The 17568-nt window shown below is 43.2% G+C and overlaps 1 pseudogene; it reads right to left on the bottom strand.

Annotated features, from left to right (window-relative positions):
- Positions 1–3242: 3242 nt before the first annotated feature.
- On the bottom strand, positions 3243–11159 carry LOC143735530 (vitellogenin-like; annotated as a pseudogene).
- Positions 11160–17568: the final 6409 nt, after the last annotated feature.

Raw genomic sequence — 17568 nt, forward strand, 5'->3', positions numbered from 1 at the left:
GGCGCGGACGAGCCATGGGGCCGCCATCTTTAACCGGTCACCCGCTCCACTTAGTGTAATCTGTTTGGCAGGTGCAATGAGCTGCCAGCGCATTTAATTAATCATATCTCACCGAATACCGAACTGATTTTCATGCGCGTTTTTTTGCTGCAAAGGTCATACACGTAGCTACGATACAGGACACATTGAATATTTTGTTCACAAAATACAACCAATAGTATTGTAAGGAACTCAGCTTTCTGGAAATATTAATAATCAATAATATCTTGTTATTATTAATTATAAATATTTTGGTCAGTTAATTGGATTAACTTGATGTGGCTGAATTAATATTACAATCAATTAATCAGTTCTTCCAACGAACTCTTTTGATTATTAATTTATTCTAAGAAAAGGGTATCTTCCCTGGACACAGAAGAATAATTATTTCTTCGCCTGTACAGTACTTTGAGCCAGTAGCAAAAACCGTGGTCGTAAAGGGACTTGTATTGCAAACAAAACAGAACCAAATACATATTATGTACAAGTTTTATTAACTAAATATAGATATTTATATGAATATAAATAAACTAAACAACATACACACATGAATACATAAATAGGTTAGTGATAGGATGAAATTGGAAACCGGAAGAGGGTCTATGAGAAGAACCATCAGAATTTCATTTTCACATTTCATTGAATTGAATACTTGCATTTGTAATGGGAACAATTCTTGAAGTTGTTGAAAATTGAAGTCGTTGATGGTTCCGGCAGTGTCAAGTGGAAGTTGGTTGAGCGTTCTCTTTCTCCAGGAACGCATCGCTGGTTTGGTGAAGGCCTGGTACTCTGTTGAGGCCACGCCGAGCACCCAGGAGAAGTGAGGAAGTCGGAAGGATGGGTGATTGGAGTCGTTGTTGGTTGGAGTCTTTGTTCCAAAACTCTTGAGATTGTCCTTGGTTCTTTGTGAGAGAGTCATCTCTCTCCTGCCTGTGCCCATATCTGGTTGGATTGAGGCCTGCTGGGCCCTGGGGCCCCCGTCGAGGGGGAGGGGGTTCCCCAGAATCACCAGAACAGTGTTGCGGCTGGATGAAAGAACTAAGAGAGGGAGGTCACATGTGGACTGTCTCTAATAAGGCCTGGAAAAGATCCTCCCCTAAGGGTTGAACTCGACCAATCAGAAAGGTGACATGTCTGAGAGGGAAAGTGGCTATTAGTTGATTTACGGATCTTTGTCCCTAGCATGATTATACCTTCATTAATGTTCAGATAGCTATAACACATCCACACTGCACTCTAGAAGAAGGTGATGTACATCAAAGTGTGAGTCATTAAATGAGCATTACTTAGGTAGGAGGCATGATACAGGTGAGGTTACATTGATCGTTAGTTGGTTGTATACCAGGATACATACCATAATATATACCTAATAGTACACGAGAAAGTAAACCATTTACACTGTTTCTTTCACAGTTTTATGCATGTTCATTTATAGATCAGTTAGTCTATGATTAATGCAGCAAAGTCTGTTTTAAAGAGGTTTCTGTTTCATAGTCTCTCTCTTGAGTATGTGGCCACATTCCTCGGAGGTCGTAAAATCTCCTTGTCATGCCCTGTAACATGACACTGTTTCTGCCCTTGTGTTTGTTCATTTGGGCTGTGTGAGGAGTTTCATAAACCTTTGTATATAATGAATAATTAGTATGTGTCTGATTGGTCCATACCCTACAGTATGGTAAATGTTAAATCTTACTTGTGAAAAGTAATCCCCGAGTTATGGTCCGCCAATTTGAGCAGGAATATTCTGCACAGTGCTTTGGCATCTACTGCTGCTATGCAACGCAAATATGAGTATGATCGGTTTAAGATGGCAGTCGCATTTCTTTCGCCACAGCGGCCAATAGGGCATCTAGTCTCTATATGATATCTATGCTGATGGCCGCTGGAGATGCCACCGGAAGTGCTGCTTCGAGATGCCAGTGTCGCATTTTGCGCTTGCTCTCTCTCGGATAATCACACAACGCGCACACGTCTGATAATGACACGTCCAATTCGCGAACTAATGACTCATTTAAACCGATTCGTTTTAATGAATGGTTAAAACAACTGATCTTTCCAACACTGAAATCACGAGATGTCTGAATCGGTGTATAACTAATCGGTAACACTTTACAATGAGGCAACCCCGTTTTCCCCCGCGCACACATTTAAAATCAGCGTGTGTGTGTAACATGGTGGGACACACAAGGTGGTAAAGTACATGTACAGGTAGCCTATGTTATGAAAAAATAGAGTAGCTTATCCATCGCTACTGTAAATAAAAATAAAAATAATAATAATAATAATTTCCTTCCTATCCCTTGCTGCCACTGAAAAAAAAAAAAAAGTCCCTACCGACACATGACCTCAACTGACAACCAACCGGATCCAAACTTTTTTTTTTTATGCCCTATAATTACTAACGATTGGCTATTAACGCTGTTTCAATTCCCAATTTCTTTTATCAAAGTTCTCACTTCACATTTGAAACTCTATCAAATGACCTTCTTGAAAAAAGAAACATTTCAGTAAGCATTCCTATTTAGAAAAATTCATAAAAATAACAGCTAGGTGGAAGGTGCACTTAGGGCTAGCTAGCATGTTAGCTTAGCACACCATCAATACATGACAATTTATGAGATTAAAACCGCAAAAAATTAAAAATGTTTTTGCATTACATTATAAATATAATCTATTATTCTGAAAATACCTGACATGGTTTGAAGAACACAGGTAAATCAAATATCATTGTAATCATGTTTATTGTCTTCAAAACTTCTTTATCTGCATGTTACACATAGACAGTAAATGTTGACAAATCATTGTTTTGTCCATAACCTCTTTAAGATCACCACTTAATTTTGCACACAGCACGCTTTGGTGAATGAGACAGTGAAGTGCGTTAATGCTGGGAGCGACAGCCTTACTTCTGCTCACTAGTCCCCTGTTTCTGCCAATCCTGGCAGGAGCACCATCTGTGACAACCAAGTTGACTTTTTCAAATGACAGTCCATGCTTTTGAAATAGTTCCTCCAGCTTACCCAAGATAATAGCGCCAGTGGTCAGGCCCTCCAGTGGAATCAAGGCCAGCAGCTCTTCTTTGAAATCTTTGCTGTCAAAATATCTGACGAAAACGCACATTCGGGAAATGTCAGTATTGTCGGTGGACTCATCAATAGTCAGTGATAGGTATCTGGCTTCTTTGATCTCATCAATTACAATCATTACAAGTTGCTGGACATCCTCTGCCAAAACATGGACACGGCGAACAGCAGTTTCAGTAGACAGAGGTATCTGCTTAAGAAATTTGGAATGAGAATTAGTAATCAAATATCAATAATCCAATAATAACATATTACTTAGGATACAATCCTAATTTTATTTTATATTACGAGCATCTGGCCCTTACAGTGTCTGCAGGGAAAAATTCTGTCCCTTGGACAAATATAGTTGATGACCCCTGCACTATAGTAACCCATTTGATTAGTATGACGAAGCATGACTCAAATATCTCTGACTAACCAGTTTTGGTTCCTTTTTGGCAATGGCCTTCAGAGCCAACATTGCACATACTTGAACTCTCATGGGAAATTGAGGTATTTGGGTCCCAAATACTGCTAAAAACATTGTGAAGTATTTAATGCTAGCAGGGTGACCGGCATTGCCCAGTACTTTCAGAATCAAGGTGATCTCTGCAATGTCAACCTTTGCAGTTGCCTCAGAAACACTCTCATGGATGGGCTAGAAGAAAAACAGCAAGTTGTCCATATATCCACACATACGGTCAATCAAATCATTTAAAACTGGGATAGGTAACTTCAGACCTAGACCTGCAGCTGTCCTGCAGAGTTTATCTCCAACACTGATGAAAACTCACCAGCCTGTAGTTTTCGAGTCATCTTGAAGACATTAATAAGCTTGTTAAGGTGTGTTTGATTAGGGTTGCAGCTAAACTCTGCAGGACAGTGAACCACCAGAACCGAAGTTAACCATCCCTGATTTAGAATCGTCTTTACCTTCAAAAGCTTCACTGGGGTTTAAGAGCATCACTGCAGTACCTGGCAATCATTGTCCCATAGCCAAGCATAGCAATATCACGTAGAACTGATGTTTCTTGAACTTTGTTACTCAAAGCCAGACCCTTTGTTGGTTACAACATTTAAGGAACAAGTTCATACATTATTTCTCATGCTAAATAAGAAGTTTAAGCTTTGAGTCAATCTTCAAATATGAGTGTACGCACAGAGTATATCTTAATAAAGTTCATTATTTTCCATAATGTAATGATAAAAATTAAGCTTTCATATATTTTAGATTCATTGCACACCAACTGAAATATTTCAGGTCTTTTATTTTTTTAATACTGATGATTTTGGTATACAGCTCATGAACACCCAAAATTCCTATCTCAAAAAATTAGCTCAGTTGGTGTGCAATGAATCTAAAATATATGAACGTTTAATTTTTATCATTACATTATGGAAAATAATTAACTTTATCACAATATGCTAATTTTTTGAGAAGGACCTGTATAGGGTGCCAACTATAGGAACAGCAAATAAGATCCATTTCCTTAGAGGAGTAAAGATGAGAGGCAATAAATAAAATAAATAAAAATTTAATCAAACTGTTAAATTGACTTGGATGTACCTGAAATTTGGTCTGGTTTTGAACTGAGACCAGATTCCCTCAACAGCATCCACACTCGCAAAACGCATAAGCTGAATGAGCTGAGTATATTTCAGAGGAATATCTTCATGGACTTCTTCCAGTTTTTTTGATTGCCAGATGATTCAGAGCATCTTAATGTATCTTAACGGATACCAGTGAAATAAAAAGGAGAGATTAAAAATGCTACTATTATTTTTACTATTATACTTGTTCTTGATTTTTCTAGTCTTGTGGCAGGATCATAGCAGAACCATGTTCTGTGTACAAGGCTTGCCCTGTTGTTTGGGCCATGTGCTTGTGTTGTCTCGTTAGATACCCCGCCCCCTTGTTATCCTCGTCTTGTCATTACCTAGTCTGTGTCACCTGTTCCCCTCATTAGTTTCTCCCTATGTAATTACCCTTGTGTTTGCTGTCCAGTGTCGGTACATTGTCAACCAATGTGTGTTACTCTTTGTGAGAGTCCTGTGAGTACTTTGTCTGAATCCCGTATTAAGAATTGTGAGTTTGTGTAGCTGTTTTTCTTCATCTTGTCATTATCAGTTTCTAATCCTAGTTTATTTCCTGTCTTAGTCTAGGTGTACTGCCCTTCTGTCCTGTTTTGCCCCCTCGTGGGTTTTTGTTTACTGTTTTGTGCCTCAATAAATCCTGTGTGTCCGCATATCGTCTGTGTTTGGGTTTTTTTCAGGGAAGAAGGAGGCGGGAACCGGTGAACAATCAAATAAACTTTATTTAAAATAAAACAAACAAACCAAAATACCGTCAGCAGCCCCTCGCGGACGACTGCTGGCTATCGAAAATAAACATAAAGAACTGCCAGCAGCCCCTCGCGGACGACTGCTTGCTAAAATAAAACACAAATTCAAAAACTAAAACACAGGCCTGTTCCTCTCTCGATCATCAACGTCGTCGCTCCTCCTTTATGCTTCCGCTCCTCCGTGAGAGATGCGAGACCGGTGTGCTTCACAGGTGTTGCTCATTAGCAATCGCACCACGGCCTCGCGCCGTTCTCTCACGTCCCTCTGCCGTCCTGTTCGCCACATACCCCCATCGCCCCTCAAAGGCCGGGGGGTACCCACAAGCCTGTGCCTACTCCCCCCCCCCGGCGGTGGCGATCCCTGGGGGGTATGGACCGACAAGCCGAGGGAAACGGAAACGGAAGCATGAGGAGCGACAGATCGAGAGAGGGGAGAGAGGAAAAAAAAAATTGGTCCGGTTCCCACTACGCGCTGCCATCTGGTCCCCCACCAGCTGGGCGATCTCCTCCGCGGTGCCTGGTGGCGGTGACGCTGGGTAGCCCTCGGTGGACGGCTCGACGCTCCTCCGCCCCCCGGTGGACGGCGACGGCTCCTCGGGTGCCTTGGGCAGATGGCAGGAGTCCCCCGCTCCCTGCTCCTCCCCTTCGCTGGTGGACGGCAGCAGGCTCCGACCCACGGCGAGCGGCGGCGACTTCTCCTCTCCCTCCCGGATGGCATCTACCCCTCCAATACCCAGGCGGCCGGCAGCGAGCTCGACCGTCCCACCGGCAACTCACTCCAGCGCACCGCCTCGAGCGTCCATGGCCGCTCCTCCCCCGCTCCCTGCTCCTCCCCTGCCCGGCGGATGGCAGCAGGCTCCGGCCCACGGCGAGCGGCGGTGACTCGCGCACCATGCTCGATGGCACCGCGGATTCCCCACAGCGGCGAGGACTCTCTGACAGCGCGTTCCTCCCTCTTCCCACTCAAGGCTGCCCGCTGCTCCGGGTGTGTGTATCCACGTTTGCAGTGTGTGTGTGTTCACTACTCACTACTCTGCTCCTAATGTGTGTGCACTTACTTGGATGGGTTAAATGCAGAGGTCAAATTCCAAGTATGGGTTACCATACTTGGCCATCATGTGTCACTTTCACTTTCACGTTCTTCCCGGGTTTCGGCACCAGTGTAGCAATTTTCAGGGAAGAAGGAGGCGGGAACTGGTGAACAATCAAATAAACTTTATTTAAAATAAAACAAACAAACCAAAATACCGCCAGCAACCCCTCGCGGACGACTGCTGGCTACCGAAAATAAACATAAAGAACTGCCAGCAGCCCCTCGCGGACGACTGCTGGCTAAAATAAAACACAAATTCAAAAACTAAAACACAGGCCTGTTCCTATCTCGATCATCAACGTCGTCGCTTCTCCTTTATGCTTCCGCTCCTCCGTGAGAGATGCGAGACCAGTGTGCTTCACAGGTGTTGCTCATTAGCAATCGCACCACTGGCCTCGCGCCGTTCTCTCACGTCCCTCGGCCGTCCTATTCGCCACAATGAGGTTATAGATATTAAATGAAAAATAACATTAATAATATGAAATATTTTCTCACTTGAGCCTGTAGATTACTGATTCTCATGAGCTGACTCGGACTCCAGAGAGTCTCACTGCTAAATTCATAATGTAAAGATCCACGGGCTAAATATTCAGCACTGATTGGAATTATGGGAGATGCCATAATCCCCAGAAAGGTAAAGGTTTGCCGGAAGTATTGAAAAGGAAACACAAAAATGTTTACACAAATATAATTAAATCGGAATGAGATTGCATGAACAAATGTCTTGCCTACTTTCCATCTGGGTAGCATCACCAATCTCGTAATGAGGTGTAAACTGATGAATCTCTTGGACTGTTGCTTCAGTAAACACAAAAACTGTTGGAGTTGGCTTCATGTAGTAGCTGTAGGTTGCCGCCCCAGAGAGACTATTTCCCCTCTGTCCAAGAATATATAGATTATATTGATATTTAAAGAAACCAAAGCATTGATAGGAAAATAAGTTTTTGACCTGACCTGCTGACATCCAGTGCACTTTTCAATGTAAGTCAAGCCAACATCCTTTATGATTCTCTCTTGGCAACGGGTCAGATCCCTGGACTTAGTGATGATGGTTTTGTTGTTTTATTCATCTTTATTAATCAGGTACTGGGTTTCGCAAATACCTTGAACTCCATCCTTATCAGAAAGAAGCTGAGGTTTCGTGAGCTGAAACGAATGGGAAAACATTGAGCTTCTTTTCAATTATTTGTGGACAGTAAGAGAACGAAGCTCCATGATTGGGATAAACGTTCTGTACATTCATACATTCTTAGCTGCAGCACTGATTAAAACCTTGCTGTTGATCTTAATGCCAGCTCTGGCCAGACCTTCCAGGTGAAGACCACTGAAGAGCAAAGCCTCATATTTGTACGCATAGGTCTGGGTGCCAGCCAAATCAGGGACTAAAAGTACAAAAAAGCATTTTGCAGAAGACACATACGGTAGGCTACTGTAGAAAAAAATATATTTTTATCACTAGTAAAATGAGATTAAACTACGAAGATTCACATGTTGGCTTGCTGAAATATCAGAAAGAAAGAGTAATATTCTTTTAAATACATCCTACGGTAGCAATTTTGTCAAATTATGATACTGTATGCTATGAAATGCATGCAAATTATGTCATTCAAAAGTTGCAGGTTACTTACCCACAAGGGCTATGGTCAAGGCCATTACAACAGTTCTCATGATCAGTGGTTTTGCAAAAGCACCATGTCCGTTTTAAAGTAAAGCTTTTGCTGGCCAAATACTGATCTCAAATTGTATGATTAACCAGTTGTGTTTCTACTCCTGCCAGCTCATTGGTCTAACTTGGCAATCCAGTGTAACCTGGACTTTAGTGCTTTAATCCTATAATACTAATATATATATATATATATATATATATATATATTTATATATATATATATGTAATGGGACATGGTTGGGGCAACTAGCGGCCGTTACACTTCCTTAAAATCGCAGGGCTGTCAAGTGTCACGCATTGAGCGTGACAGTCACTCATTTCGGTCTGTTGTCACGCTCTCCCGCCACACATTGTATTTCTCACGCTGAAAAACTATTTGTAATATATTTAATATGCCGCAGCGTCTCCTCTCGTGTTGTTCGTCTGGTGTTGTTAGCCAATCAGAAAATAGCACTATTGTATCTGGGTAACATTTAACGCAACAACCAATGACACCCCGTAGTCTGGGGTGTTTTTTTGTCTGCCTGACTATTTTACGGAAGCTATCTTATCCTCCGTTTATCTTCATGAATCAGGTAATGATTATTTGTCTTGCCTCAAGCTACAATGCAAATTTGTAAAATTTGCAGATTTATTTACGGTAGCTTGATATTGACGATATATGGTTATTATCTACCACTCAAACATTGCATTGAAGTATCATATAGATTCAGTAAAACGGTAACCAATAACGTTAGACTAGGCTACTATAATGACACTAGCTTGTAAACGTGATCATCGCGATAATTTGTCGTTAGAAAAAAATAAAACCCATGAAATTATATTCATATGACATGCTGAAATATATGCCACTGTACCTGGGATGAAGACATTTCACACGCGACGCAAGCAGAACACCTGCATGTGACCTCCTCCTACAGTGTTCAGGGCTATCATGGTTGTCAACAAATGCACGATGACAGAGTTTACGACAGTAGTAGAGGACAATACTGTTTCCCAACTGTAGGGGGACCCCGAGAGCAAAAGTTACCTGGTGTTACTTTAAAGGGAACATATCATGCTTTTAAATCGTTCCTTTTTACATATAAATCATACATTTGTGGTCTATATAAAGCGGAACTGCAATGCTTGGGCACAGTCGATGTCCTTATTTGGCAGTTCCGCTGCAAATACTGTGACGTAATTGTTCAAAAATACGTCATAGAGAATGGAAAAATCGGAACAGGTTGCAAAATATATCCAAAAAAGAATATAAAGATATCAACAAAGCACCTGAAGAGAATAATTTAAACTTTTCTGTACTTATAAACACTCCAAATATACAACAAAATGCATTTACGGGCAAAAAAAATGGATTTAGCATGATATGTCCCCTTTAAGGAGGTAGTAGTTTTATAATTTTAAGAAATTGTTTCTAGGATTATGTTTTAATGATTTTCTTTTCTTTGGGTTTTAGTGTATTGGCCCGGATTCTCGCCTGACTGATTGTGCCTCAGTGTCAGTCAAAATAACGGATATTGGAGGTATTGTTTTATTAAAGGGAACTTTTAATAATGGTTTTCTATATGTGCAGAATTTATATTCTTTTATTTTTATGTGTTTTTTATATGTATTGTTAATAATTCTTTGTTGTAATTGATTGTGTTTTCCCCTACAGGGATGAACGGTTACCGTTTACTTTAGATTTAATTTTCTTTGGTTCATTTATTATTTTGTTGGATATTGGACCACATAGGAAAAACATAGGCCATAAAAGACTAGTAATGGTTTCATGGTGCTGACTTGTTTGCCCTACTGGCATTACCCACTCTTAATTAATTTGTTTTTTCTTTCTTTTTGTAGACTTCTTTTTAACCCAACGATGCCTGCTGGGTTACCCTCACTGTGTGGATGGCGGTGGTGAGGTGGTTGGGATCGTGTGGTGGTTTGGTCACTTTATTTGTGTTTCCTCTGTTTTATCTTTAGGTTTGCAGTGTGATTGCTGTGAGCTTTGCTGTGGTGAGAGCACTTTGAATGTCACTGTCTTCACAATATAGGTAACCCGTGGCTATCTGTGGGTTTTTTTTTTTTTATATATAATTATTATTTTTTTTCATTTATTATTTTTTGTGGGTATTTGCATTTAAGGTCTGTTACATTTTTCTTTAACTATGTTGAATTATTTGAATAAAAAAATGTGCCTATTGATTGAAGCTGCACTACCACCTCACGCCTGATCATTTCCCCCTTGTGGGTCATAACATATATATATATATATATATATATATATATATATATATATTGTCACGGATACACCAGCATCAGCGCCAGACCTCTACACTCCGCCCACTCTTTCAGCCTCACCAGAATACTAATCACCAGCACCTGTCATCATCACCTGTCAGCAATCAGCACTCACTTCACTCACACCTTAAAAACCACACCAGTTCACTCACTCAGTTGTCTGGTCTCGTCGACACTCCATCGACTTCCTGACTCTCTCCACCTGAACCTGCTACTTACCTGACGAATCCTACCTGCTTGCTGCTATCCCGTTCAGCGATCCCAGTCTTCCAGTCTCGAACCTGTCTGCTCTCTTCGGCCTTCCCGTCATCTTCATTCTACATCAGATAAGAGACACTTCAATTACCAAACCATCCACGTTCACTGTTTTACTCTCCACCATCATCCACTACTGCCGCAACTGTCCCTGAGTGCTTTCAATAAAGACCACTGCTACTTTACCTGTTTGTGTCCTTCCGTTTCATGACAGAAGACCAGACCACCATGCACTAACCGACAGCTCACGGCGAAGAGGATCCTTCACCCCCGGTCACAGTTTCCGATGTTTTGCGGGACATCCAATGCGCCATTCCACCACTCGCCACCAGTCCTTCTCCATCTGCCTCTGTATGTCCCTGGTGCTGGAGGGTTCCACCGCAGACATCATCCTGGGATGCCCGTGGCTGGAACTCCATTCTCCCAACATCGACTGGTCCTCAGGTGAGATACTTCAATGGGGAGATGTCTGCTTCAGCCATTGCCTGTATTCCATCAAGAAGATTCCTCACTCATCACCCACTCCGGTTTCTGAGGTATCCATTGCTTCCACTTCCATCGAAAGCCCTCCTACCGACCAACTTCCTGAGATACCAGTTCCTTATCGGGCGTTCCAGGATGTTTTCGACAAAAAAACTGGCGATCAAACTCCCACCTCACCGGCCATGGGACTGTGCGATCGACCTGCTGCCTGGGGCTGTGTTGCCGCGTGGCAAAATCTACCCTTTGTCCATCCCGGAGCAGAAGGCCATGGAGGAGTACATCGAGGAGGACCTTCGTCAAGGTTACATCCGCCCTTCTACGTCCCCTGCCACATCCAGCTTCTTTTTCGTTGGCAAGAAGGACGGAGGCTTGCGCCCCTGTATCGATTACCGGACACTCAACAACTCCACTATCAAATTCCGGTATCCCCTTCCTCTGGTCCCAGCCGCCTTGGAACAACTCCGCGATGCACGCATCTTCACTAAACTCGACCTACGCAGTGCTTACAATCTGGTTCGGATCAGAAAAGGAGATGAGTGGAAGACAGCGTTCATCACACCTGCTGGCCACTATGAATATAGGGTCATGCCCTTCAGACTGTCCAACGCTCCCGCTGTCTTCCAAGGATTTATGAATGAGATATTCAGAGATTTCCTTCATCAGTTTGTCATCATCTACATCGACGATATCCTCATATACTCATCCAACCTGTCTGAACATCACCACCATGTTAAATCCGTCCTTCAACGCCTACGCGAACACCACCTTTACCTCAAGTTGGAAAAATGTGAGTTTCATCAGGAAACAATTCACTTTCTGGGTTATGTCATCACACCGCACGGAATCACCATGGACCAGAGGAAGGTGGAAGCGGTCTCCAACTGGCCACAACCCACCAATGTCAAAGAGCTTCAACGCTTCCTGGGCTTTGCAAACTTCTACCGTCGTTTCATCAAAGGTTTCAGTCAAATCAGCGCACCCATCACCTCACTCTTAAAGAAAGGGGCCAAGTCTCTGTCCTGGACCACCGAAGCCACCAATGCCTTCGAGAACCTCAAAGCCTCCTTTATTTCCGCTCCTACCCTTGTTCATCCCAACCCAGATCTTCCGTTTCTCGTCGAGGTGGACGCTTCAACCACCGGGGTAGGAGTGGTCCTCTCGCAGCGGCAGGGGACACCACTCCGACTCCATCCATGTGCCTTCTTCTTCAGAAAGCTGTCCCCGGCGGAGCAGAACTACGACATCGGCAACCGGGAACTGTTGGCAATCAAACTCGCCCTGGAAGAGTGGAGACACTGGCTGGAGGGAGCTAAATACCCATTCGATGTCATCACCGTAACCTAGAATACCTCAGAGATGCTAAAAGACTCAACACCCGTCAAGCCCGCTGGTCTCTATTCTTCACCCGATTCAACTTCAAGGTCACTTACCGCCCTGGAAACAAGAACATCAAAGCTGACTCACTTTCCCATCTATACCAACCTGACACCATCACATCCAACCCGGAATCCATACTCCCTCCAGCCGTGATTGTCAGTCCCATCCAGTGGAGTATAGATGATCTCATCGCCGACGCCACCCGGTCAGAACCTGCTCCGCCGGGGGTTCCTGAGGGACGGACCTATGTTCCAACCCGTTTGCGTCTTTCCCTCATGGACTCAGCCCATACATCTCCGGGCTCTGGACACCCAGGCAGCCAACAAACCCTCTTGCTCATACAACAACGCTACTGGTGGCCAGATATGACCCAGGATGTCTCCCGATACGTGAAGGGCTGCTCAGTCTGTGCCATGGTCAAAGTTCCTCGTCGCCTTCTGGAGGGAAAACTAGTGCCGCTCCCAGTTCCCACCAGACCCTGGTCTCATCTCGGTATAGACTTCATTACAGATTTACCATCCTCTGACTCTCATACATGCATCCTGGTTGTTGTAAATCGTTTCTCAAAAGCCTGTAAGCTCATCCCTCTGCCTGGTTTACCCACTGCCTTCGACACCGCTGAAACCTTGTTCACCCACATCTTCCGTCATTTCGGCATACCTGAAGACATCGTCTCCGATCGAGGACCACAATTAATATCCCGGGTCTGGAAAGCTTTCTTCAACCTCTTGGGAGTTACAGTCAGTTTAACCTCCGGATACCACCCACAGTACAATGGCCAGACTGAGCGAAAGATACAGGAGATCGGGAGATACCTGCGGTCATACTGCCACAACCATCAGGATTGCTGGAACCGTTACCTTCCCTGGGCCGAGTATCCACAGATCTCCCTTCGTCAAGCCACCAGAGGCCTCACGCCCTTCCAGTGCATACTCGGCTTCCAGCCGCCCCTGTTTCCCTGGTCAGGTGAACCTTCTGACGTTCCAGCAGTCCATCACTGGTTCCAGGAGAGCGAGAGGGTCTGGGACTCAGCACACGTCCATCTGCAAAGGGCTGTCCGGAGACACAAGAGTCAGGCCGACGCAAGAAGATCCCCTACCCCACTATACCAACCTGGGCAAATGGTCTGGCTCTCCACCAGGGACATCCGTCTCAGACAGCCCTGTCACAAGCTGAGTCCCAGGTACATCGGTCCGTTCGCCATACAGAGGCAGATCAACGAGGTCACCTACCGGTTGTCATGACCCGCTCACTACCGCATCTCACCTTCCTTTCATGTCTCTCTACTCAAACCCTACACTAACCCTCTCACTCCTTCCCCAGGGTCTGGTGCTGCAGACGTACCTCCTCCTCCTCCCGTGGATCCTACGGACGAGAATATCTACCAGGTCCACGACATTCTCGACTCCCGACGACGGGGCGGACACCTGGAATACCTCTGGGATTGGGAGGGATTCAGCCCGGAAGAAAGGTGTTGGGTTCACCGAGATGACATCCTAGATCCCACTCTTCTACAGGAGTTCCACTCTGCTCATCCCAATCGCCCAGCGCCAAGAGGTCGTGGTCGTCCCCGTCGTCGGTCTCTTCCGCCATCAGGAGCTGGCCGTGGAGGGGAGGGTACTGTCACGGAAACACCAGCATCAGCGCTAGACCTCTACACTCCGCCCACTCGTTCAGCCTCACCAGAATACTAATCACCAGCACCTGTCATCTTCACTCACTCAGTTGTCTGGTCTCGTCGACACTCCATCGACTTCCTGACTCTCTCCACCTGAACCTGCTACTTACCTGACGAATCCAACCTGCTTGCTGCTATCCCGTTCAGCGATCCCAGTCTTCCAGTCTCCAACCTGTCTGCTCTCTTCGGCCTTCCCGTCATCTTCATTCTACATCAGATAAGAGACACTTCAATTACCAAACCATCCACGTTCACAGTTTCTACTCTCCACCATCATCCACTACTGCCGCAACTGTCCCTGAGTGCTTTCAATAAAGACCACTGCTACTTTACCTGTTTGTGTCCTTCCGTTTCATGACATATATATATATATTAGGGGTGTCCCCGACTAAGGATTTTCATAGTCGAATCAGAATCGTCAAGTCTTCCCTATAGTCGACTAATAGTCGAATCGTGTGTGTGGGGTTAGGGAGGGGCCGGGCTTTAACATTTTAAAGCCTGGATGTACAGAACATCACACAAAGATATAGAAAAAGTGTAGAAAAACATTTCGGGTCAATACAACTAAGAAATAACATAAATAACTGCAGAAAGGCCACACTGCAGACAGGATTTGCATTTCACATGCAAATTAAATTAAATCGGCTAAATTGCCTACAGGGCGCAATATATATGCACCGAAAAATAATCAACAATTAATTTACAGGATTAAATTAGAACAAAATATACCTTTCTAAAAAAAAAAACGAAACAAGTCTGAATCAAGTCACAAGATGCAGAACAATTGTGTGCAAAGTGCCTAAATTGCAGGGGAACATATATTCAAAACACAAGCCACAGATAGTTAAATTTGATTACCCTGAGTGGTCAATAAATAAAATAAAAAATAAAGATATTATTAAAATATCGAAAGTATAGCCAGAATGGTCAACTTTGTCTTTTTAACTGCATAAACAACAATAAACGCTGAACTCGAGTGACAGTTTATCTAAACATGTTCACAGCATCCAAAAATCTAATTAGAACCGGCTGAAATGTTTTGAAATCACTTGTACCCTACCTGATCGAGAGAGAAAAAAATTTAGTCTTTCACTCTGTCTGTGTCTCTGTGTCCATTTGAGTCTTTTCAAATTGTGTGCGCGGATAAAATTCATTCTAAAACGCTTAACATGAAAAACGTTTAACGGCTTAATGTCCTAAGACAGTTATATTAAAAGATCAAATTCTATACACACCTTATTAATAAAGCATACTGTATAGCCTACAGAAAAGCAGATGAGCCCAGTAGCCTATATGAACGCAACGCGTTTAATTAAACGCTAATTTTCCTCCCATTGAAAACCGTTATTATAAAGAAAACCAACTTGTTAACGTTGGCCTGCAGAAGTGCGATCATGGTTTTCCTGATGCTAAATTCAGTCTGGGAAAATATCCTTTTTGATGGTGTGCATCCACTCTTTAGATTTTCTTATCCCAGACATCTTTAAAGATTTAAATCCCTGTCGCCAAAACGCTCCTCATCGGTCACGTATCGAAAGTGAAACTTAAATCTGTCACGGGGTGTTTGGATGTATTCATGCACGTTAAACATATTTATTTAAAGCTTCTTCCTTTGCACATTTGTATTTACAGCATTATCATAATAGGCTCCTATATTAACGTATTGACAGAAAACCAGTAGTTCTATGTGAAATCAGACATTCAGCACCCTTATGCGAAGATTCGACTGTGAGATTGGTAGTCGAATCAGGCTCCTCCTATCGATGCATCGAATCTTCGACTGTTCGGGGTCACCCCTAATATATATATATATATTATCCTGCCTATTACATGGCTACTTACCAAAAAATAAATTGACAAGAAATATTGATTTAAAGGGTTAGTTCGCCCATTTAAGACATGAAGTTGTATGCAATCCTTACCAGCACTATAGTGTATACACACTGACCCACTCTGTTGTCACCCCCCTGGTCCGAGTTCTGACCGCTGGAAGTTTTTGAATGAAGTAATCCCGGCTACTTTCCGGGGCCACAAAACTGTGCGTTTTTACGTGAAAAAAAGATTTGCGTTTCAAAGCTTGATTAATTTAACACAAAAAAAAAACACGCCGGGCAAAATTCATACCTCAGTTTTAATGCGGCACTATTTTCCTTCCGTTTCTATCAATCCGCACTGCTGTCAATGTCAACAGTGCGCACGTGACGATTAGCTGTTGATAGCGCGACTCGCCGACAACATGTCCGACTACGAAACTTCAGATGATGAAACTAATTTTAGCACAGTGTCAGACGGATCAGATGAAGACAGTAATTTTAACTCAACGACAAAGGGATATCTTTATGAACCGGAGTATACCGATGCCGAACTTGAGCAGATGGACAAAGAACGGGAAGAGAGAGAGCGAGAGGACAGAGAAGTTGTCCAATCTGATGCTGGGCCCACCACAGCTGTAGCAAGAGGCAGGATGAATGACAAATGGTGTGTTCAATCAAATATTTTTCACAGCGAATTGTAACAATATATATATTTTTTTTTTACACATCTTTTCACGTGTTTTATAATGGAGTCTAAACATCATCTTGTTTACCGTACAGTTTAGACATGGGATCATAAAGTTAGTAAATAGAGCTTACCCGTGGTACTGGTACAGCAAAACTCTTTAAAATCATGTTTTTTCCTTTTCCTCCTTGGTTGGAGATGTAATCGTCTTCGCTGAAGTGAGCACTACACACACGAAAATCCTTTATTCGAGATAATTTAGCTCCCGCTGAGTAGCCGATGGCAACCAGCCAAAGCTGTCTCATATTCATATTTGATACAGGAAAACGATGAAATTTGAACTTTGATCCCGGCACATCCTTGTTGTCACAGCCTGGGAATTTACAAGTTCGCACCATTGTTAATTTAATATTTTTTACCTTGTTGTCGATCGATTGTGTAAACACTATGGAAGAGCTGATCGTCACGTGCGCACTGTTGACATTGACAGCAGCGCGGATTGATAGAAACGGAAGGAAAATAGTGCCGCATTAAAACTGAGGTATGAATTTTGCCCGGCGTGTTTTTTTTTTTTGTGTTAAATTAATCAAGCTTTGAAACGCAAATCTTTTTTTCACGTAAAAACGCACAGTTTTGTGGCCCCGGAAAGTAGCCGGGATTACTTCATTCAAAAACTTCCAGCGGTCAGAACTCGGACCAGGGGGGTGACAACAGAGTGGGTCAGTGTGTATACACTATAGTGCTGGTAAGGATTGCATACAACTTCATGTCTTAAATGGGCGAACTAACCC

The sequence above is a fragment of the Siphateles boraxobius genome, unplaced genomic scaffold, assembly GCF_051911475.1.
Source record: "Siphateles boraxobius isolate OS27281-9 unplaced genomic scaffold, OSU_SipBor_1 13, whole genome shotgun sequence".
NCBI lineage: Eukaryota > Metazoa > Chordata > Actinopteri > Cypriniformes > Leuciscidae > Siphateles > Siphateles boraxobius.